The sequence below is a fragment of the Phyllobates terribilis genome, unplaced genomic scaffold (assembly GCF_046119375.1).
Source record: "Phyllobates terribilis strain yellow unplaced genomic scaffold, ASM4611937v1 Scaffold_3__8_contigs__length_932513732, whole genome shotgun sequence".
Lineage (NCBI taxonomy): Eukaryota > Metazoa > Chordata > Amphibia > Anura > Dendrobatidae > Phyllobates > Phyllobates terribilis.
Window position 1 is genome coordinate 70,005,950 of NW_027362763.1, and position 23,161 is coordinate 70,029,110.

The 23,161-nt window shown below is 40.4% G+C and overlaps 1 pseudogene; it reads left to right on the top strand.

Moving 5' to 3' along the window:
• The window catches only part of LOC141258835 (cytochrome P450 2K6-like), a 158,154-nt pseudogene extending 141,396 nt beyond the window's left edge, over positions 1 to 16,758 (top strand).
• The last annotated feature ends 6,403 nt before the right edge of the window (positions 16,759 to 23,161 follow it).

Genomic DNA, 23,161 nt, shown 5'->3' on the forward strand with positions numbered 1-23,161 from the left:
CTACTATAATACTGCTCCTATGTACAGGAATATAACTACTATAATACTGCTTCTATGCACAAGAATATAAAAAATATAATACTGCTCATATGTGCAAGAATATAACTACTATAATTCTGCCCCCTATGTACAAGAATATAACTACTATAATTTTGCCCCCTATGTACAAGAATATAACTACTATAATACTGCCCCCTATGTACAAGAATATAACTACTATAATACTGCCTCCTATGTACAAGAATATAACTACAATAATACTGCCCCCTATGTACAAGAATAAAACTACTATAATACTACCCCCTATGTACAAGAATATAACTACTATAATACTGCTTCCTATGTACAAGAATATAACTACTATAATACTGCCTCCTTTGTACATGAATATAACTACTATAATACTACCCCCTATGTAAAAGAATAGAACTACTATAATACTGCCCCCTATGTACAAGAATATAACTACTATAATACTGCCTCCTATGTACAAGAATATAACTACAATAATACTGCCCCCTATGTACAAGAATAAAACTACTATAATACTACCCCTATTGTACAAGAATATAACTACTATAATACTGCTTCCTATGTACAAGAATTTAACTATTATAATACTGCCTCCTTTGTACATGAATATAACTACTATAATACTACCCCCTATGTAAAAGAATATAACTACTATAATACTGCCCTCTATGTACAAGAATATGACTACTATAACACTGCCCCTGTGTACAAGAATATAACTACTATAATACTGCCCCCTATGTACAAGAATTTAACTAATATGATACTGCTGCTATGAAAAAGAATATAACTACTATAAAACTGCTCCTATGTACAAGAATATAACTACTAGAATACTGCCCCTATGTACAAGAATATAACTACTATAATACTGCCTCCTATGTACAAGAATATAACTACAATAATACTGCCCCCTATGTACAAGAATAAAACTACTATAATGCTTCCCCCTATGTACAAGAATATAACTACTATAATACTCTTTCCTATGTACAAGAATATGACTACTATAATACTGCCTCCTTTGTACATGAATATAACTACTATAATACTACCCCCTATGTAGAAGAATATACCTACTATAATACTGCCCTCTATGTACAAGAATATAACTACTATAATACTGCCCCTATGTACAAGAATATAACTACTATAATACTGCCCTCTATGTACAAGAATATAACTAATATAATACTGCCCCTGTGTACAAGAATATAACTTCTATAATACTGCCCCTGTGTACAAGAATATAACTACTACAATACTGCTTCTATGTACAGGAATATAACTACTATAATACTGCCCCTGTGTACAAGAATATAACTACTATAATACTGCCCTCTATGTACAAGAATATAACTACTATAATACTGCCCCTGTGTACAAGTATATAACTACTATAATACTGCCCCTGTGTACAAGAATATAACTACTATAATTCTGCCACCTACAGTGGTGGCCAAAAGTATTGGCACCCCTGCAATTCTGTCAGATAATACTCAGTTTCTTCCTGAAAATGATTGCAATCACAAATTCTTTGGTATTATTATCTTCATTTAATTTGCTTGCAAGGAAAAAACACAAAAGAGAATGAAGCAAAAATCAAATCATTGATCATTTCACACAAAACTCCAAAAATGGGCCAGACAAAAGAATTGGCACCCTCAGCCTAATACTTGGTTGCACAACTTTTAGCCAAAATAACTGCGAACAACCGCTTCCGGTAACCATCAATGAGTTTCTTACAATGCTCTGCTGGAATTGTAGACCATTCTTCTTTGGCAAACTGCTCCAGGTCCCTGATATTTGAAGGGTGCCTTCTCCAAACTGCCATTTTGAGATCTCTCCACAGGTGTTCTATGGGATTCAGGTCTGGACTCATTGCTGGCCACCTTAGAAGTCTCCAGTGCTTTCTCTCAAACCATTTTATAGTGCTTTTGGAAGTGTGTTTTTGGTCATTGTCCTGCTGGAAGACCCATGACCTCTGAGGGAGACCCAACTTTCTCACACTGGGCCCTACATTATGCTGCAAAATTTGTTGGTAGTCTTCAGACTTCATAATGCCATGCACACGGTCAAGCAGTCCAGTGCCAGAGGCAGCAAAGCAACCCCAAAACATCAGGGAACCTCCGCCATGTTTGACTGTAGGGACCGTGTTCTTTTCTTTGAATGCCTCTTTTTTTTTTCTGTACACTCTATGTTAATGCTTTTTCCAAAAAAGCTCTACTTTTGTCTCATCTGACCAGAGAACATTCTTCCAAAACGTTTTAGGCTTTCTCAGGTAAGTTTTGGCAAACTCCAGCCTGGCTTTTTTATGTCTCGGGGTAAGAAGTGGGGTCTTCCTGGGTATCCTACCATACAGTCCCTTTTCATTCAGACGCCGACGGATAGTACGGGTTGACACTGTTGTACCCTCGGACTGCAGGGCAGCTTGAACTTGTTTGGATGTTAGTCGAGGTTCTTTATCCACCATCCGCACAATCTTGCGTTGAAATCTCTCGTCAATTTTTCTTTTCCGTCCTCATCTAGGGAGGTTAGCCACAGTGCCATAGGCTTTAAACTTCTTGATGACACTGCACACGGAAGACACAGGAACATTCAGGTCTTTGGAGATGGACTTGTAGCCTTGAGATTGCTCATGCTTCCTCACAATTTGGTTTCTCAAGTCCTCAGACAGTTCTTTGGTCTTCTTTCTTTTCTCCATGCTCAATGTGGTACACACAAGGACACAGGACAGAGGTTGAGTCAACTTTAATCCACGTTAACTGGCTGCAAGTGTGATTTAGTTATTGCCAACACCTGTTAGGTGCCACAGGTAAGTTACAGGTGCTGTTAATTACACGAATTAGAGAAGCATCACATGATTTTTCAAACAGTGCCAATACTTTTGTCCAACACCCTTTTTTTGGTTTGGTGTGAAATTATATCCAATTTGGCTTTAGGACAATTCTTTTTGTGTTTTTTCATTGAAGACAAATTAAATGAAGATAATAATACCAAAGAATTTGTGATTGCAATCATTTTCAGGAAGAAACTGAGTATTATCTGACAGAATTGCAGGGGTGCCAATACTTTTGGCCACCACTGTATGTACAAACTTTTATTTACCATGATACTGCCTCTATGAAATTAAATATAATATAACTATTAAAGGGAACCAGTCTCCTACAATAACACTGTTTGCCTGCAGATATAGGGGCAATCTGTATGTAAATAGTGTATAACTCATGTTGGGCTGGCTTTATACAAGCTTAGCTAGAGGGAGAAAATAAACTTATATCCTCCCTGCAGGCGATATCTACAAGTCATTGGGGCAGTCTGAGAAGCGGCAATAGTCACTGCTTACTGCACAATAGTCACACTATAACTTCCACTGCATCTTGACTGACTGCCTGTCTTAGGCTATAGAGATTACTACCAGTCATGGTGTAGAGGGATGATAACAGCTGGCTGACTGTGTTGTGATTGTTCCATCCCCGATCACTACTCCGATAACTAGGAGCAAGCGGCTGAAGATAATATACAATAACAGAATTTTCTCCTTGTAGCAGCTCTTCCAGTTACACTGCCACACATGAATTTTACCTGCAGATGTTTTGATAGGTGACAGGTTCCCTGCAAACTCTTTTATTTATTGCCGTAATATATTTTCTGTAGTTTCTTATTACGGTCAAAAAACTATTTTTATTTTCTGTCTTTATACGGGTCAGTAATGTCAAACTTCAGCTTATTAATCATTATCTTCACTTTCTTTTTGCTGTTCCTTTAGGCGATCCCTTTGACAACACCATGATATTGAACACAGCTGTCTGTAATATCATTGTATCTATATTATTTGGCCATCGCTTTGACTATGATGATCCAAAACTTCACAGACTTTTGAATTTAGTAATGGACACGGCCAGGATTGCAGGTAGCCCCATGGCCTTGGTAAGCTGCTAAAGTAGTTAATGGTGCAGAGATGGTCAGTGGGGGTTCGGAGGTGTATCATAACAAATTTTAGGCTGCTATCAGGAGCTGCTTGACTATCACACCATCATCCATTTTTAAGAATTGAATAGATCTTTCTCCTTCTTGGCATCACTACTGAGCCCATAACTTGGTAGCAGCAGTCAAATGCTCTGTAGCCGTGACATGACTTGTGGAGCCATTCAACACTGACAGGGGGAAGGGGCTGTGAGACAGCGCTTGACTGGAGGTGGATGACCAAAGATTTTTTTTTTTAAATGGTGGATAAGCCAGTGAGGGAAAACAAAAAACATAATATTAATCCTAGATAACCACTTTAAAATGGGACAAGATCAACGTGGAATTAATCCTCTAACTTCATTGCCCTAAAGTTGCCACATAGTGAAGTCAAGTGAACAAGTCATGACATGCATGCTGCATGCTTCCAGCCTAGGGTAGTTGTGATATTTGCATAGCTGCCATGAGATCCCACAGAGGCATGGAGAGAGTCATTAAGTGATGAAATTCCATGCCTGAAGCATAGGTGGTGGGAGGCTGTGTTAGATCGTAACTTCATAGTGGCATGGAACTGTGACTACTGAACTACTGAAGATATAGGTCACGTTTGCTAGACTAAGAACCTCTTGTAAGGATGTAAGTCTATTGTTCCCATGAAGGTGTAGACCAAGGTAGAGCCAATGCTATTTGCTGGGTGCAGCACTATGCCCTTAATTTGATTCCATAAATTGGAACAGTTTGAACGCAATTGGTCAATATATGGTGTAACTCATTGAGGTACCAAAAGAATCTTTTTCCAAAATATGATTAGATTAGACCTGAATCCAGCCACAAGTGTCGGCCTGGTAACCTAATGAGAGGTCTTATAGTTGAAGTCCAGCTGAGTAATCTCTTTTGGTCAAGACAGATATTGTCAAACTCCCAAAACACAAGCAATAGATAATCATTCATCCTTCTGAGTAAGGAAAAAGTTCAAATTTTGCATCATCAATTGGAAGTGGAAGGTAGTGGTAATGGTACAATGTATGTACAATTACTGATGAGTTTTTACACACATAAATACTTCTAGATGCAATGACTTCATATGTATTTGCCTCCACAGTTGTACACCGCGTTTCCATCCTTGATGCGCTGGATTCCTGGAACCCATAAATGTATCCAAAAAAATGTTACAGAATTACATTCATTTATTAAAGAGGTCTTTGCAAAACAAAGAAAGGAGCTGGATGTCAATAACCAAAGTAATCTTATAGATTCTTTTCTGATCAAGCAGAAAGAGGTAAAGTAATAAAATAGAAATTTAATAATACTGGTTGTAAGGGATGAAAGGAGTAGGTTAATATTTGCGGCACATGGCAAAAGGGCAGAGTAAGAGTGCTGGGGCCGGTGGGAATCCAATCTTCATGATATAATTAAATAAAACCAGTTTGGACAAAGCTTTTAAGGTGTAAGTCAAACATCTGAGAAGCATGGACAGAATTTGAAGTAAAAGGTCGGCACTCTGTCCTCTAGAATGAACTCTTGCTCTTTATTCAAAAATCATGGACATAGACAACATTTAAAAATATGTATCTTCTTATGCATTTCATAATGAAATTCCTTAATCAAAGCTTTGAGCTATTGTGAGACTCCCGACCTTAGCTAACTACCTCGCATTTTTCAATGGAAAAGTTAGTTCAGGTCTGGAGTCCCGACTGTCAAGTTGGTTATTGTGATCTGAACATTGTCTATTTTTCATTGACATGTATATTTAGCTTAAAGAGGTTGTACCATAATTTTACATTGATTAGCCATCCTTAGAAAAGGTCATTAATGTCTGATCAGTTGGGGTATGACACCCGGCACCCTGACCGATCAGCGGTCATCGGTGTCAACGGCGGCGGCCGCCGGCCGAAAGTCCTCACTTGCCAAGCTGCTCCGTATACTTGTAGTGGTACTACACATCCTACTCCTATTGATTTGAATACCAAGTACCAAGCCCCGGCCACTATAAGTAAATGAGGTAGCTTGGCAAGTGAGCACTTCCAGCCAACACCAATAACAGCTGATCACAGGCTTCAACAGTTATGCAGCTAGGGGAAGGGTGACATCACTACTTCCTGTCACTGCACAGACAATATTGTAGCCTGGGTTGGATCCTAGTGGGTGCTGGTGGGTGATTACAACTGAGTTTGTCATTTGTGACATATACAGCCTCCTGAGCAAAATGAAAATTACGTCTTAGTTTTCAGACCACCCCTTTAACTGTGACTATGCTTCTGGGTCATTCCTTGGTCTAAAGCAAGCCATACATTAAATGACCTGTCAACCGAATGATGATTCGGCTGATCATTTTGCTGGCAGCCATCTCTGCCGCTTCTCCCATACTCAGGAACGCTAAAGCAGCTGAGCGCTCCTGCTATCTCTATGAGAGATCAGCTGCCAGACATGTCTAGCAGTGGCTTATCACCAGGAGACCAAGAAGATCGACTGTCTGAAATCAGACAAGCAGGATCCTTAACCCTCTGACAATCAATAGTCTGGGTCCCCTATACATTTTAGACTATAAGCCGAATGTATCGATAGTGGCGGGTTCAGCCAACATTAGCCTAATAAGTATGGGGACTTAATACCCCCTGCCTGTCTTCCTGTTTATGAACCTTAGCTTATCTGGCCAAGATTAAGTTGTCTAGTTACCATCTTCCCACATCTCCTGATGATGACTTAAACTCAGGGTGCATCTCTGGTTCATGAAAAGATCTCGATAAGCAAACTATGTCCTCTAATATCCTTACCCGGCATCAACCTTCAACAAACCATCGTCTGGGGATCCAGTTAAGTATATTCAAACTCTAAAAAAAAAACTAATTGACTGATTCTTTGACTTCACTCTATATTTTAGAGAGTAGGGTCACCTGAACAATATCTTCTATGACATCTTCTATGACATTTTCTATCAATATGTGCTATTTTATCTTATTGATATTCTCATCTACTTGAAAGATCAAAAATTCTATCAGCTCAATGTTACATCAGTTTGGTGCAGGTACAGTATTCCAAGATTGAAAAGTGCAAGTTAAGAGGAACCTGTCACCAGGTTTTCCCAATATAAAATATGGCCACCACCTTTCAGGCCTCTTTTACAGCATTTTAGTATGATGTAAATATGTCCCCAAGCCCCTCTACATAGCACAAAAAAGAGCTTCTATTATTCCCATAGACGACGCCATGGTCCAGTTCAATGGGCGTCTCTGGTCTTGATCTGGCACCTCATCTCTTCCTACAATCGCTGTCCTTCTTCCCTGTTTCATGTGTCTTCTAATTGCTTTCCTGCTTAGGTGCACTTCTCCTTGCCCTGCCGAGGGCAGAGCAGATTACTGTAGTGCTCATGTGCCGGGAAAGGCCAAAGAGCGACGATGACTTGGAAGTAAAGCTGGCACATGCACACTACAATACTTTGCTTGCTTGATTTACTGGAAGGAATATGATGCAGAAGAGACGTCAGAAATTTCAAAAAAACTCTAGAGCTCTATTGTTCATTAAGATATTCCATCTGAAGTACCCTTTCAAACTTTATTGGATTCCTTCAAGAAATGGCCGCTGGAGATAGGGGAATCCAGTTACTGTATTGATAAGATCTCCAGACCACAATTTTGTTCTTTGTTCTTAGCCTCATCCTTGCCTAGCCCTCCTGAGTTATGGTACCATTTTATAGCTTGGATCATTTGGTAGTTAGCTACAATATACAACTGACATCCACTGATGATATCATTTCGTCTTACATGGATGGCGGTTTACGTAAATCACCTTCCGCTGAAAGGGGTTAAAAAATCCTACTCTCCATATTCATCTACCCCCAGGAATCCAGCAGGGTGGGAAAGAGACACCTCCACTCCAACACTCTGTGCTCTGACAGATTGTGCTCTGGTGTGATGTCATTAAGGGACCACAACGTGCTTCTCCTACGATCTGCGCTCTGCAGTCCCGAGAGCTCCAGTGCCCTGTAGACCACAGTTGACAGCATCAGGGGCCTCATGAGGCCATCAGATCATGTGTTTGAAATCCTAATAGATTATTCCCTCAGCTTAGATCTAAGGAAGAGCACAGTTTGGAGGCCTATGTGCATGTCTGAAATAGATGTGAGATCCTTCTGACTTGGATTGTATAGATTTTAATTTCCATTCTTTAAGAAATCAACTTTTCTTCTACTCTTAATCCTTTTCAATGCAGAACAATTATTTTTTCTGAGAGCATTATTGAAGTTTGAGCTGGAGTCTGGTTCACGAGCTACTAGAATCATAGAATCATAGAATCATAGAATGGTAGAGTTGGAAGGGACCTTCTGGGTCATCTGGTCCAACCCCCTGCTCAAAGCAGGATTCACTAAATCATCTCAGACAGATGTCTGTCCAGCCTCTGTTTGAAGACGTCCATTGAAGGGGAACTCACCACCTCTCGTGGCAGCCTGTTCCACTCATTAATCACCCTAACTGTCAAAAAGTTTTTTCTAATATCTAATCTGTGTCTCCTCCCATTTAGTTTCATCCCATTGCTTCTAGTCTTTCCTTGTGCAAATGAGAATAAAGATGATCCTTCTACAATGTGACAGCCCTTGACATATTTGTAGACAGCTATTAAGTCTCCTCTCAGTCTTCTTTTTTGCAAGCTAAACATTCCCAAATCCTGCAACCGTTCCTCATAGGACATGGTTTGCAGACCAGTCACCATTCTGGTCGCTCTTCTCTGAACTTGCTCCAGTTTGTCTATGTCTTTTTTAAAATGTGGTGCCCAAAACTGTACACAGTATTCCAGATGAGGTCTGACCAAAGAGGAGTAAAGACCGATAATGACTTCACGTGATCTAGACTGTATGCTTCTGTTAATACATCCCAGAATTGTATTTGCCTTTTTTGCTGCTGCATCACACTGTTGACTCATGTTCAGTCTATGATCTATTAGTATACCCAAGTCTTTTTCACATGTACTGTTGCTTAGCTCTATTCCTCCCATTCTGTATATGCTTTTTTCATTTTTATTGCCCAGATGTAGTACTTTGCATTTTTCCCTGTTAAAAACCATTCTGTTGGTTGCTGCCCACTGCTCCAGTTTATTTAGGTCTTTTTGAATCCTCTCTCTCTCTTCTCTAGTATTAGCTATCCCTCCTAGCTTTGTGTCATCAGCAAATTTAATCAGTTTACCCTCAATTCCTTCATCTAAATCATTGATAAAGATGTTGAACAATACAGGTCCCAGGACGGAGCCCTGTGGTACCCCACTTGAGACATTCATCCAGCTGGATGTGAAGCCATTTACAACCACCCTTTGAGTCCGATCACTAAGCCAGTTATGAATCCACCTAACAGTTGCCTGGTCCATTGCATACTTGGTCATTTTTTCAATAAGGATGGTGTGAGATACTTTGTCAAATGCTTTGCTGAAGTCAAGATATACTATATCTACAGCATTTCCCTGATCCACCCAGTCAGTGATTCTGTCATAGAAGGAAATTAAGTTAGTCTGACATGACTTGTTAGTTACAAACCCATGCTGACTCTGGTTAATCACTTCATTCTTATCCATGTACTTACATACATGTTGTTTAATAATTTGTTCAAAGATCTTTCCTGGTATAGAAGTCAGACTCACCGGCCTATAGTTCCCTGGGTCCACCTTCTTCCCCTTTTTGAAGATAGGAACAACATTTGCTCTTCTCCAGTCTTCTGGGACTTCTCCTGTTCTCCAAGAATTTTCAAAGATTATGGAGAGTGGTTCTAAAATTTCTTCTACGATCTCCTTCAGTACTCTGGGGTGTAATTCATCTGGACCTGGTGACTTGAACTCATTTATGTTAGCTAAATATTCCCTCACAATCTTTCTGTTTACAGATAACTTGGATTCCTCTATTCCTTTAAAAGGACAGTGAAGATCAGTTGATGTTACATTTTCTTTCTGAATTACAGAAATCCATCTGAACTCCCTTCGATTAAATTATGTTTAAATGATAAGATACTATAGTGGTGGCATACTGAAGCCACCACTAGAGGGAGCTTACTGCATACTGATTGTACCTTTAACTCAATAATGCCACAGTATACAGTAAGCTCCTTCTAGTGGTGGCCACTAAGAGCGAGTAGGTTTACGTTTATAAGTAGATCTGTACAGGGGATTTGGAGTTCTGTATGGCCAAAACAAAACTCCAAGTGCTATTAAGTTATAATTAGAAATTATTTAGCGAAAACATTTGGATTAAAAAATGACACAATATAAAAAATTGAAAATCACTTTGATCCAATACACGTTTTGTTTTTCCTCATATTTGTCTACCATGTTCTCTAATAGATCAATTCTGCATTTTGTGCTTTTTAGGAGAAACCAAGTCCAGAGTTATATTTTCATGATGAAAATCTAACATCTCTTGTATTTGACTTGTTCGCTGCTGGAATGGAGACATCTGCTACCACCCTGAGATGGGGCCTTCTAATAATGATGAAATATCCTGAAATCCAAAGTAAGAAAATATGACTAATGTTTGTTGAAAATACAATAGAAATATACATTCAGTTGTGTCTCTAAGCTTATAGTTTCTTTAATTTGCTTAAAATACATAATATAGTTCCATAAATTGGTTGTAGTATGGTGAGGGTTGAGGCCTAGACCCCACTGATCAATGGAGAGACTATGCAGAATCGCTCAGCTCAGGAAGCAGAAGCACTAAACTGTGTACTGACTCATAGACTTTCTGTTGAGCCCATACACAGTTGTGGTCAGTTTTTCTGGAACCAGAGCTGAGCGTTTCTGTGTTTGGACCCCAACTGTACTACAGCACATTTACAGGGAAGCTATTCGAAAATCCCCTATTGTTTAAATCATGTTCTAGTGCTATGTGTAGATACAAAAATTTGTTGGCATTTTTGTTCCATATCAAGAACTTTATTAAAAAACAAAAATATTAATCTTACAATTTTCACACTGGTCTCTGAGGCTTTTCAGACTATAACTACTTGTTATTTCAGGAACAGTTTTCAGCAGGCTTCTTATAACCAAAGACAGGATTACAATGACTGATAACACCTCTACATACAGCTGATAATAAATGATCCAACAATAGCTAAAGATGATGTCACAGCCCACCTCCTACCTCCTGTACAATGACTGATAACACCTCTATATACAGTAGTTAACACAGGGTTCACCATTCACAAAAGGTGATACCATAGCTCACCTCCTCCTCCTGTACAATGACTGATAACACCTCTATATACATTAGATAACACAGGATCCACCATTCACAATAGGTGATATCACAGCTCACCTCCTCCTCCTCCTATACAATGACTGATAACCTCCTCCCTTCACAAATAGGCTCATTTGATGCTTCAATGCAATGCATAGGGTCTGGGTCTGCTAATGTACATGCACATTTTCTGCAAGAACAGGAAGTTAGAGTCTAGAACAAAAATCTGGGGACAGTTCCTCCAGGGAAGCTGTCATCAGAAAATGACCTATTGTTAACATCAGGTTTTTGTTTTATATGTATTTTTTTAAACAATTGACAATGATTTTTTCATATCACAGACTTAATCAAACAGTTTAAGACCAGACAATTTCTCCCCATTCCTGACCGGGCACATTCTAGTTTTTTTTTCATACATGTAGTTTAAAGAACTGTAAAAATATTTCTTATTCTGATATTCAAATAATTTTTGCATCTTATATTTTTGTGCTATTTAGGCGGGATAATTTTTCTGTTATTTTCATATTTATTTAAATTTTTTGCTGATATTGGGCGATATCGATTGGGAAAGTAAAGGAAATGTGTGCCTGTTTTTCATATTTCATTTACTTTTTTAATTACCTTTTAAATATATTTTAAGATACGTTCCTCTTTTCATAACAATTATTTTTATATATCTCACATATTTTTTTGCCGTTGGCTGGTAACAGCTGCTTGAATTGGCAGCAGTTTTTTAAATTTTTTTGCTTGCTTTTTATTAACTTATTTATTTTACATATTATGCACCACATAACGTCATAATCTTTTATGACGTTATGTGGTGCATAACGTCATTTGGGGAGCATTTCAACATTTAAATATTTTTTTAACACGATTACCTCTGTAACCAGGGCTGATCTATTAGTCCAAGTTACAGGAGTAATTCAGCTTCTGCTCCCTCCCAACACCCAGCAATTACATGACTGCTGAGTCTGTAGGAAGGAGCATTATTAGTGTTTCCTACTTTTATATACTCAGCGCTTGTTTAGCGATGTATATACAGCCTTTGAGAAGGCAGCAATGATTAAAACTAGCTCCGATTGCTACTGTTTAATCAGTAAAATACTGTATATTAACCACTCTATTCATCCTGAGAACTCAATCCATATGTAACTGGCTACTAGGTTCCCCCTAATGGTGACTGCAAACACACAGAATTTTGTCACTTAACTTTATGATTTTATGAAGGAAAGCTGGGGATCTGGAGCTTTTTAAAACAGGATAAATGGTCATTGTTAAGAATTGGAGATATTAAGGATATTTATTTCTTTAATAACAGAAAATGTTCAAAAAGAAATCAAAAAAGTCATTGGTTCAGCCGAGCCTCAGATGACACATCGTAAGCAAATGCCATACACAGACGCTGTGATCCATGAGATTCAGAGATTTGCAAATCTTGTGCCAACCAATTTGCCACACCAGACCACTCAAGATGTCACACTAAAGGGTTTCTTCCTGCCAAAAGTAAGTATTAAAAAAAGAATATTCCTAGTAACATCTTCATTAGAGTTGAGCGGATAAATCTGCAGAGGATCGACTTCTAGTAAAATTTCCTGAAATTTGCAGATACCCGCAGAATCAAAAACTTTGCAATTGAGTTTGTGAGGATTGGCCAAAAGAAAAAAAAAGTGCTCAGCATTATTTAACACAGTCAAAGACTTAGAGTGGGGGAATGAAGTCATGCACGGCCTTGCAGCTTCACCATGAGGAAGTGAAGATGGATCCAGCTCAACACACCGGGCAATTCATTACAATTCAATGATCTTTATTGGCAAATCCTTTCAAAAACTTGTAGAAAAGACAAAAAATGGACATCTCAGATGACAAAGCATATACTATGGGGTGGTATGTATAAAATATTTTGCCATACTCGTTTCGAGTGAAAAACTCTTGAACACTGGCGAAGCAGCAGGGGTGAGCTGAAATTTTCTCTTTATTAAGCTTCACCATGATGCACTGCTGTTATCTCATCACATGGAGTAGCACAGCCAATCATGGGGGTTATCACAGCAAAGCTAGCCAAGGAGTTTCATTTTAAGCTTTTACAGTGTAGCAGAAGAAGGTCAGAGCATGCAGCTCATTTCAGTGAAGTGCTGTACCTGTATTGTCAATGTGACTGTAAGGCTATGTGCCCACATAGCAGATTTTATGGAGAGCGTTTTTGCCTCTCTCTGGCAGAAAAAAACGCATGCAGATTTACATGCGTTTTTTTCTGCCAGAGAGAAGCGTTTTGTCAGCATTTTTACATGTTTTCAAAGCGATTTTCGGTCTCCTCCAGTCTGCTCCCGGCGGCATCCACTCTACTCGGCGTCCCGCGGTGTACTGTCGGGACCTGCGGTGACGTCATTTAGTCAGCTGATGGTCACACGACCATCACCTGACCGCCGACGTCAGCGGTCGTGTGATTATCAGGTGACTAAATGACATTAACGCAGGTCCTGACAGTACACCGCGGGACGCCAAGCAGAGAGGACGTGGCCGGGAGCAGACCGGGGGCCGCCGGAGAGGTGAATATACAGGTTTTGTTTATTTTTAACTTTTTTATTTCTTTTCTTCACCGCGTGGTAGCTGGAATGAAGAGGAGTTGTAGTCTCCTCTTCATCCCGGGTGCCACACGCACCATGATTAGGCTGCAAATTCGCGGCCATTGAATTTAATTGCAATGCAGCAAATCCACATATACCTGCGGGTTTGCTGCGTTTCAGTGCTCCTCAATGGCCGCGAATTTGCAGAGTAATCGCGGTAGAAATGGTCATGCTGCGTTTTACAACGCAATGCGAATTTGGCGCACAAATTAGCGCATCATGTGCACAGCACATACAAATTCACATTGCTCTGCATGGCAGAGTGTTTTGCAAGCATTTTCGCAGCTGTAAAAATGCCACAAAAACGCTACAAAAATGCTACGTGGGAACTTAAACTGAATTGATTGAACTGAAATATAATGCAGTAACAGCACCTTAATAACATAATATTTTATTTTTCACACACTGCAAACAAGGAGGGCATCATTAAACCCCTCAGTGAAAATTTTGCTACTGAAACAAAATCCTGAATCCAAGGCTTGAGTGTCACAAAAAGTATGCTTTCTGCATTGAGAGATGGTCAAGTTATATATATTTTACTTTAAAAAAACAAATTGCCAAAGCTACCCCAACCACTTACCATACATTTATACCTATTTAGATAGACAGAGATCATTTAGACAAGAAGGCTGTCTTTTTCAATATAGAGTTTAAAACGGGTTCAATACACTTGTAGGTGACTTCAGAGTGTTATGCACTTTTTTTGTTCAGGCAATTAGAAGCGTATTATTAAAACCACTTGTGGCAAAACAATTCTAAGCAAGTTGTTTTTTTGGGGTAGTAAAGTCATCAAACCTGACAAATTTGAACGTCATACAATCCACTCATCTCTAGTCTTGATTCATGAAGCTTTCTATTCTTCCATGGTTTATATGGTGTCTTGAGGTGTTAAGAGATACCTGAATAGGTCGTTATTTAGTCATGCAATATGGAGTTGTCAGCAGTAAATACTTACCTGGCTTATAAAGCTCCATTTTGCTGTTTTAGAAAAATCCATAGATGAAATTGCATGCTAATGAGCTGGAAGTGCAGTGGGATGAATACTGCACTTTCAACTCTCCTTCCTCTCTCCCTTTTTCCTTCCCTCAGCATGCCTCCTGTCTCTGACTGACAGGTCAGTCATGTTTCAGTGAACTCTCAGTCAGAGACAGGAGGCAAACACCAGGCAAGGAATAGGGTGAGAAGAAGGAGAGCTGTAAGTGCAGTGTTCACCCCACTGTACTTCCAACTCATTAGCATACAATTTCAACTATGGATTTCTCTAAAACAACAAAATGGAATTCTACAAGAAAGGTAAGGATTTTTTCAGCATTAAAGCTTTATATACATGCTATTAGTCTGGGATACAAAACCTGTATGAGAAGTTATCTTTATGGTGTAAATATTGGTTTCAAATGCAGGCAAAACCATACTCTCAGGATACATTTTTTCCATGTTCTTCTAAAGCGGGCGTGAGGATCCTCAGGCCCACGGGCTGTTTACAGCCTTAATTACTTTTTTTCCGGCCACCGGGCAGATTCCTGGGGACCGCAGTACTTGGGTCAGCAGCTGCATTTTGATAGCCGCCGACCCCTTAATTTCTTCTTGCTCCATGAGCATGTGCACGCAGTGTTCACTACTGAGCATTGAGGCACGTGCAATGAAAAATTACGTCCTGACACCAGTGTCAGCATCAGGACCTACTTTGCAGGCAAAGTTAGAGCACAATTTGTACGTCCGCTGAATGATGGTCTAAATATCCAAATGGCCCTTGGCAGAAGAAGATTCCCTACCCCTGTTCTAATGCCACCAATTGGTGACTTCCCTGTAAGTCACTGTTTGACTCTTTAAAGGGCCTTAAATAGTGATAATTTGCTGCATGTTGGCAGTCCAATCACTGGGAGGGCTGTAATCTGCTCCTTCAAATTCCTTCAATCCTATAGACAATTATTGTACGGGAGGATAAGTATGCGCACACCCGCTCGATTCAAGATGGTCCCAAAGCCCTGATAACAAGATAACTAGGAGCCTCAGTGGTCATAGCCCCAGCAATTGGTCAGTAATTCCCTATCCATTGGATGCAAGATAAGATTTTTTTTTTAAAACCTTTTTAACACAACGGCCCAGATTAGTGTTAGTTCCCCTAGCTTGAATAAATATATGGTATGGGCCAAAGAAGATGCATTAAGATCACAAACTTCACTTTGTTTAAAAATGAGTGGTTGCTTGAGGAGAAAGGCCTCAGCCTCCTCAGGTGCCCACCAAATGTATTAAATACAGTTCCAACTGGAGATCTAATAATGTGCACTTATGAGGACAAGATATTATTGCTGGGAGTTCTGCATGAAGAATCATTCATGAATTCATGATTTTTTTTACAGGGAACTTACATAATACCATCACTGACATCTGTTCTACGAGATGAAAAGTACTTCTAGAAACCTGACGACTTTTATCCAGAACATTTTTTGGACTCAGATGGAAATTTTGTCAAAAATGAGGCTTTTATACCATTTTCTGCTGGTGAGTATTCTCAAAGGTAAAGATGGCGGCTAACTCAACCACCTCAGGGACTTTCTGCCAACTGATGACTCCATGATCTCAAGTTTTCTGTCTGCTCCTTATTTGTAGGTAAGAGAAGTTGTGCTGGAGAGAACATGGCTAAAATGGAACTTTTCCTTTTCTTTACAAAGTTGCTTCAGAACTTCACATTCAAGGCTCCTCCCGGGGCAAAGCTGGATCTCAGTGGTGCTGTTGGCTTCACCACACGCCCTCAGGACCATGAGATGTGTGCAATTCCTCATTATTAAACAACAGTTTACCTTGTAGTTGCCCATTGTATATTTTTAAGATTGAGTTTACACATCACAATGACCATTTACTACTTTTGGCTCTTAGATTTAGCATGAGAGTGGCTGCACTTTGATATGCGAGGCCCCCAAAATGAGAGCATTTTGTCCCTAACCTTTCAGAATAAATGTAATTTTGAGGGAAAATAATTAAATTAGGCAATAGCACATATCAGGCACTGCAAGTTTTAGTGGGTAAATTGGGGTTGATTTCAAGATTAGCTCTAAATACTGGAGGTTTGTGATGGATTGGGGATTATATTCTAGGATATCTATCTGGTTATGCGTAAAAGATAATATGCCTGGTAATCTAGTGTGGCCAAGTAGTTAATACATTGCTATCCTTGTTGTCTCTGGTGGCCTAGGGGTTAATGGCAATATTCCTAATGGCCTAGGGTTCCAAGGTGATCTGGGATAATGTGCATGTCAATGTTATTTTCGATGATGATCTAGGGAGTTCATTCCTTGCATGGGCTGTGGTAGGATGCCACATTTATTTAGCTGCTTGTGTCCAGCTCCTCCTTCATATCTATGTGCCTCCTCTTCTACCCCTCTTTTAGTCATCCTTACTTATGATTAAACATAATGACGTCAATGAATTTACTCTTTTCACAAAAATCTCAAGTTAATCACGGTTAATTACCACCCACAGTTCCTTCTGCCTAAAACTATTGTGCTTGTAGGGACAGAGCATCTTCAACATCACTGAACACTTTATTACGCCTTTAATACATGTTACCTAGTGGGTCTCCTTTACGACAGTCAAACAAGGACCCGTGTACTTGAGAAACACAATATAAAGTCATTGCCAACTCTCCGTTTCTGGAGGAGAGTCTGTCATTAGATAAAAAGAAATATTCCTGCCACTTAATGGTATTTGTAATTGTATATTATATTCTTGTATATTACATTGTTATCAGTATTATGTGTTTATTTTAGAAAAAATCCAATAAAAATAGAATTAATAAGTAACTCTGTCTCAGCTCCAAGTCTGAATCTAAAGGAACATGAAAATTATCAGCAGCAGATTAGCTTTTACAGATAAACTGATATCTTGCTCTGCTTATTACTCTGGTGACGTGCCTCAGTTTAGTACTTTGCATTTACAAAGGTTTATGTATTAACAGTCTAGTATCATATGCAACCTTGATAAACAATGAGGAAAACGCACCACCTCAAAACAAGGGGTTTTTGTGCACCCTCTTTGTGAAAAAGAGATGTCCTCAGCCATTTCTGAATCTCCTGTGGTGTATAATGGAAACTGTCTCCTCTTCAAATGGATCACACAAGACCCTCGTTCCCAGCACAAGTTGGGTTCCCAATTCAACTCACGTCATTAAAGAGAACCTGTCAGCACAATTTTGTAATGTACGGGAAAGACATGGCTGTGAAGAAATCCTCTTTGTCGTTCTTCTTTAATCATCTTTTGAAGATTTCGGTGGACTTTGCACTTGGTCTTCTCTTCCCTGTCTGTGATTCTCCACCTGGAATGTCTCCAGTCTGATAAATATAAACAGGCTTGGCTAAACAGACCTGCAATGTTATTTGCATCGATTTGATGAAATAATTTGTTTGCAAATTTTTGGTTGCAGCAGATCGATCTCACCATCTTTCCACTCAGAAAAGGACCGTATAACAAATGCCGGGAGGTAAGAACACCACCTAAAAATGCTACAACAGCTCAGAGTACAGTAGTGGGAAGAATAGTTGTCAGCGTGGAATAATAAAACTGGCCTTCAAAAAGTAAAATGTGTGGATAATGTTTCCAATTTTTAAATACTATTATCTCCCTCACTCACAAAAAAAGGAAATATTTTATGGCAACCTTTTTGAGGTGTGCACACAAATTAGACTAGAAAAATCGTCAAGCAAAAACAACTTTTTGCTAAATGGGTACATGCATGAAAAGTCATTGGCGGCAGCAGGAAGTAGTGATGAGTGAGCGCACACACCACTCGATCAGTCATCGGCTGTGCTCAGGTACACAGGTATCAAGTATCGCAGCTGCTTGACTGCCATGCTTGAGTCCCCGCCCTACATGTTTCACTGCTGTTAGGCAGTCAATAAACATGCAGGGATTGCCCGTATATGGCAGCTAATCCTCGCATGTTTATTGGCTGTCTAACTGCTTCAAAACATGTGGGGCAGCGACTCAAGCATGGTGTTTGAGCACCCGCGATACTTTATATGTCCCCGAGCATTCAGATGCGCAATTGAATGGCGAGCATGCTTACTCATTGCTAGTAGCTAGCAGTATAGTTGTAGCTCCCAAAATCAACAAGCAAAAATGTTGCAAAAATCTTCACCTTTCATGAATTTTTATTCATATTTATTTATTTTTTAACCATTCCCCCATTTAACCAAATTGTAACTTAAGCAACGTAACCCTAAAATACTCGTTTGTGAAGTAGCTACAAGTTGATTCATGATTAGAGATGAGCGGTGTTCGACTCGAACTGTTCGCCAATCTCAAATTCGAGCTGTTTTGGACGGTGTTCGAGCCATTCGAAGAACCCGAACGATTTGCAAAAAATCCTGCTGTTCGAGGTTATGTTCAATAACTGTTCGTGCACCAAAATCGTAACTGGATTGTTTCACAGTAATACTGTTAATCAATGTTTATACACATTTTCAGTGTACAGCAGGCGAGGGGAGGGGCAGGGGATGGATCTCTACAGAAATAATGCAGATCTACTTTTTTTTTTTCCCGCATTTACAGTGGGGCGGTGCAGTTTGTCAGCCTATCAGCAGGTCACACATGCAGCAAAGTGCTTTTTTTCACACAAGCAAGGGCATGTGTTATTGGCTGTGTATGTCACATGTCCTTCCCTATAAGACCCAGCCATTTTCCCCGTCGCCACCATTTTCTCATTGCTGCAGCTGAGTGTTACATGGCACCGCTGCTGCTGTTAGTGCTATATTGTGTAACTGTGAATTGCAAGCAAATGTTCTCTTAAATAGACAGAAAGGTTTAGGGAGTAGGGACTAGTTGTAATTGCAGCCCTTTTGAGGGCTAGGTTACATCAGTTCCTATCACTTTTTGCCAGGCAGGATGTGCCAGTGCTGTGCAAGTGTTTTTCACAGCATTTGGCTAAATCTAACTAAGCCAATCCTATTGGGCCTCTAGCAGTGTGCGTTAGTCAGTGGAGTAGCCTTTCTGTGTTGCAAGCTACACCACCTGTGTATCTAATACCATTTTTTTTCTGCACCTAACCAAGTAAAACCTTTTGGGCACAGTAGCAGTGTCTGTTACTCATTGTAGTAGCCCATCTGTACCTAGCTCTACCACCTTTGAATTTAATAACAATTTTTTACTGCATCTAGCCCAGTAAATAATTTTGGGCATAGTAGCAGTGTCTGTTACTCATTGTAGTAGCCCATCTGTACCAAGCTACACCACCTTTGAATTTAATAACAATTTTTTACTGCATCTAGCCCAGTAAATAATTTTGGGCATAGTAGCAGTGTCTGTTACTCATTGGAGTAGCCCATCTGTACCAAGCTACACCACCTTTGTATTTAATAACAATTTTTTACTGCATCTAGCCAAGTAAAACCTTTTGGGCCTGTAGCAGTGTCTGTTACTCAATGGAGTAGAGTAGTTCATCTGTACGGATATGCAGTGATACTAAATAACCAATGGTGCACAAGCTTATGGCCTCCGTATTGGGCAGAACAAGTGCTGACAAAAAAACAGACACTCCAGGAACTCTTCCCAATAGTGGTAGCAATAGAAATATGGGGCGTGCACCTGGCTAACAAAAATATACGCTTCATAACAAAAAACACCAGCCTAGCGCACTGCATTAATAAGATGGCATCATCGTCTCTCCCAGTGCTAGGCCTACTACACCGGCTAGCATTCCTGTGCCTAAAACACAATGTATGGGTCCGCGCTAGCCACGATGCTGGCGGGTCTAACGCTGCTGCAAACGCTTTATCACAAATCAATTGGCAGATTTTCACAGAGCTCCTCCCCAACGCCCACCCATCGGGCAACAGTTGCCCACCCTCCCTATGGGATCTAGTGGCGATTAGTTGATGCCATTAATCAGAGCTTCAGTTGCCTTGTCGACGTGGCAAGCATATGGTAAGGCATGGGAAGAGTGGACACGACTAGTAGCAGGCAGACGGGTTGACCAATGTGAACAAGCAAGATTACAAGTCACCATAGAATTTCTCCACCAGCTAATGATGAGGGGCATCAGCGCAGCGGTGTCTGACCGGAGTAGAATTTCACTTCCAACTACTGAATTGGGGAGATGTGACAAAGAGATTCATGATCAGACAATCCATAAAAGGGTGGAAAAGGGGTCAGCCAAGTCAGGAGTGTAGACGTCCCGTCCCGTGTCACTAAAACAGATTTCTCACATCATATCCCTAACACCATTAACATGACACTCACAATTTGAAGCAACACTACTGTCTACTGGATCTGCGATCGCCTTCTTCGGGGCGCTATGCATATGCGAATTAGTCCCTCAATCCAAAATTACCACCAGTGGAGGCTTATTACACCAGGACGTAGTCATAGCCAATAATGTAATACGTCTACGCATACGCAAATTGAAAACGGTTCCAGTGGGCAGGGGCACTTGGGTACTTCTACAACCCACAAAATGTACACTGAGTCGGGTAATAATAGTAAAAACATATATAACCATCAAATCACAAAGTAATTTCTTCCTATCACACATTGATGGAATGCCATTATCAAGATACAAGTTCCAAGCTATATTAAATAAATGCCTAACATCGGCAGGGAACCACCCCAAAGATTATGGGACACACTCATTCCGCATAGGCGCGGCCACGGAAACAGCAAGAGCAGGATTGTCAGAAACAGAAGTTCAGAGGATAGGGAGATGGCGATCCAGGTGTTTGGCGAGATACATAAGAAAGGAATTGTTATCCTAACGTGGTTTGTTTCTTTTACAGATGTGGGTGATAGGCCACTCGTATATATATTGGGCAGAAAAAAGGGCAAAAGTCCGCCCAGGCTGGAGGAAATTAGAGTTTCATAACACATATTTCAACTGGAGAGGTATTAGAAGCCTGCAATTGCCACAGGTACTAATGGAGGTAATCAAGGTAGAGAGAGAGGCAAGAGGTCCGGTCATCTTAGTTATACAGGCTGGAGGAAATGACCTAGGTCATCAAAAGAGCACATAACTAATGGCAATAATGAAACTAGACACTGAGCGCTTCAGAGAATTTTTCACAAAACTAACTATAGCATGGTCAGAGATTGTGCCGATAGCGGTATGACAAGGTGCGCGAGACATCATGGCCATTGAACAGACAAGGCGGGTAATAAATATTCGGATGGCAAAATTTAGAAGAGACAGAGGCGGTGTAGTGATACAACACCGACAACTGGAAGGTGATAAAGCAGGCCTCATACGGCCCGACGGTGGTCACTTAATGGATATTGGACTGGACATATTCCTGTCAGGACTCCAGGACGGAGTGGAACAAGCGTTAAGAGTGATGGATGGGGGTCAGAGTCCTGCATACTAGTACGCAGGATCCTCCGTGGCCTGGAAATAGAAAGGACATGTTGGACAGTTACACTTGTTGGCCAACTTGCCGGTGTGGAGACACAGGGCATGCTGCAACAAGCTGAATTATTTTAGAAATAAAATTCCATTCTAATGGAATGAGTATAAAGAGTTATTAAAGCTGTTACCGATCCTCACCCATCCAGTTGTAAGAGTTACATCATTGTATTGTCAAGGAAAGGGGGGCGGTAGGGGGGCTGAGCGTCTGGGTTTGGTTGGGGGTCCCCACAGTCTGCCTAGGCTAGATGCAGTTAAAAATTCTTATAAGATACACAGGCGGCGCAGCTTGCTTCACAGCTGGGCTACTACGCCCAAAGTATTGCCTAGGCTAGATGCAGTTCAAAATTCTTATTAGATACACAAGCAGTGTAGCTTGCTTCAGAGCTGGGATACTACGCTGACTAGAAGGCACTGAAGCTTTGGAGCAGACCTCTTAGTAAACAGCTCTTCAGACTCAACCATCTGTGTTATCCCAAGCCATAGTGTACGTAGTTTCTTACCGTTAAAAGGGGGGGGGAGCGACCCAACCCACCTGGACTTGACGATACAAACGTCACGTCAAACACAGCAAGGGAACTCCAAAAAGAGTCTCCATTTTTTCCAAAATTTGGCATAGACACCACTTCAGTGGCATCAATTGCCCCAGAGTTGCCTACAACAGTTGGTGAGGTGATTTTACCAAATCCTCAAGCTTTTAGTCTCCCCAGGATGACACAGGGGTAGAAAAGTCCTTGCGGATCCATGATTTGTTCATCTTTATGAACGTGAGTCTGTCTACATTCTCATTGGACAGCCGCGTGGGCTTATCTGTCAGCAAAAAACCAGCAGCGCTGAACACATGTTCAGAGAGAACGCTGGCTGCAGGGCATGACAAGATCTCCAAGGCGTGAGTGGCGAGCTCCGGCCATTTTTCCAGATTGGAAGCCCAAAATGAGC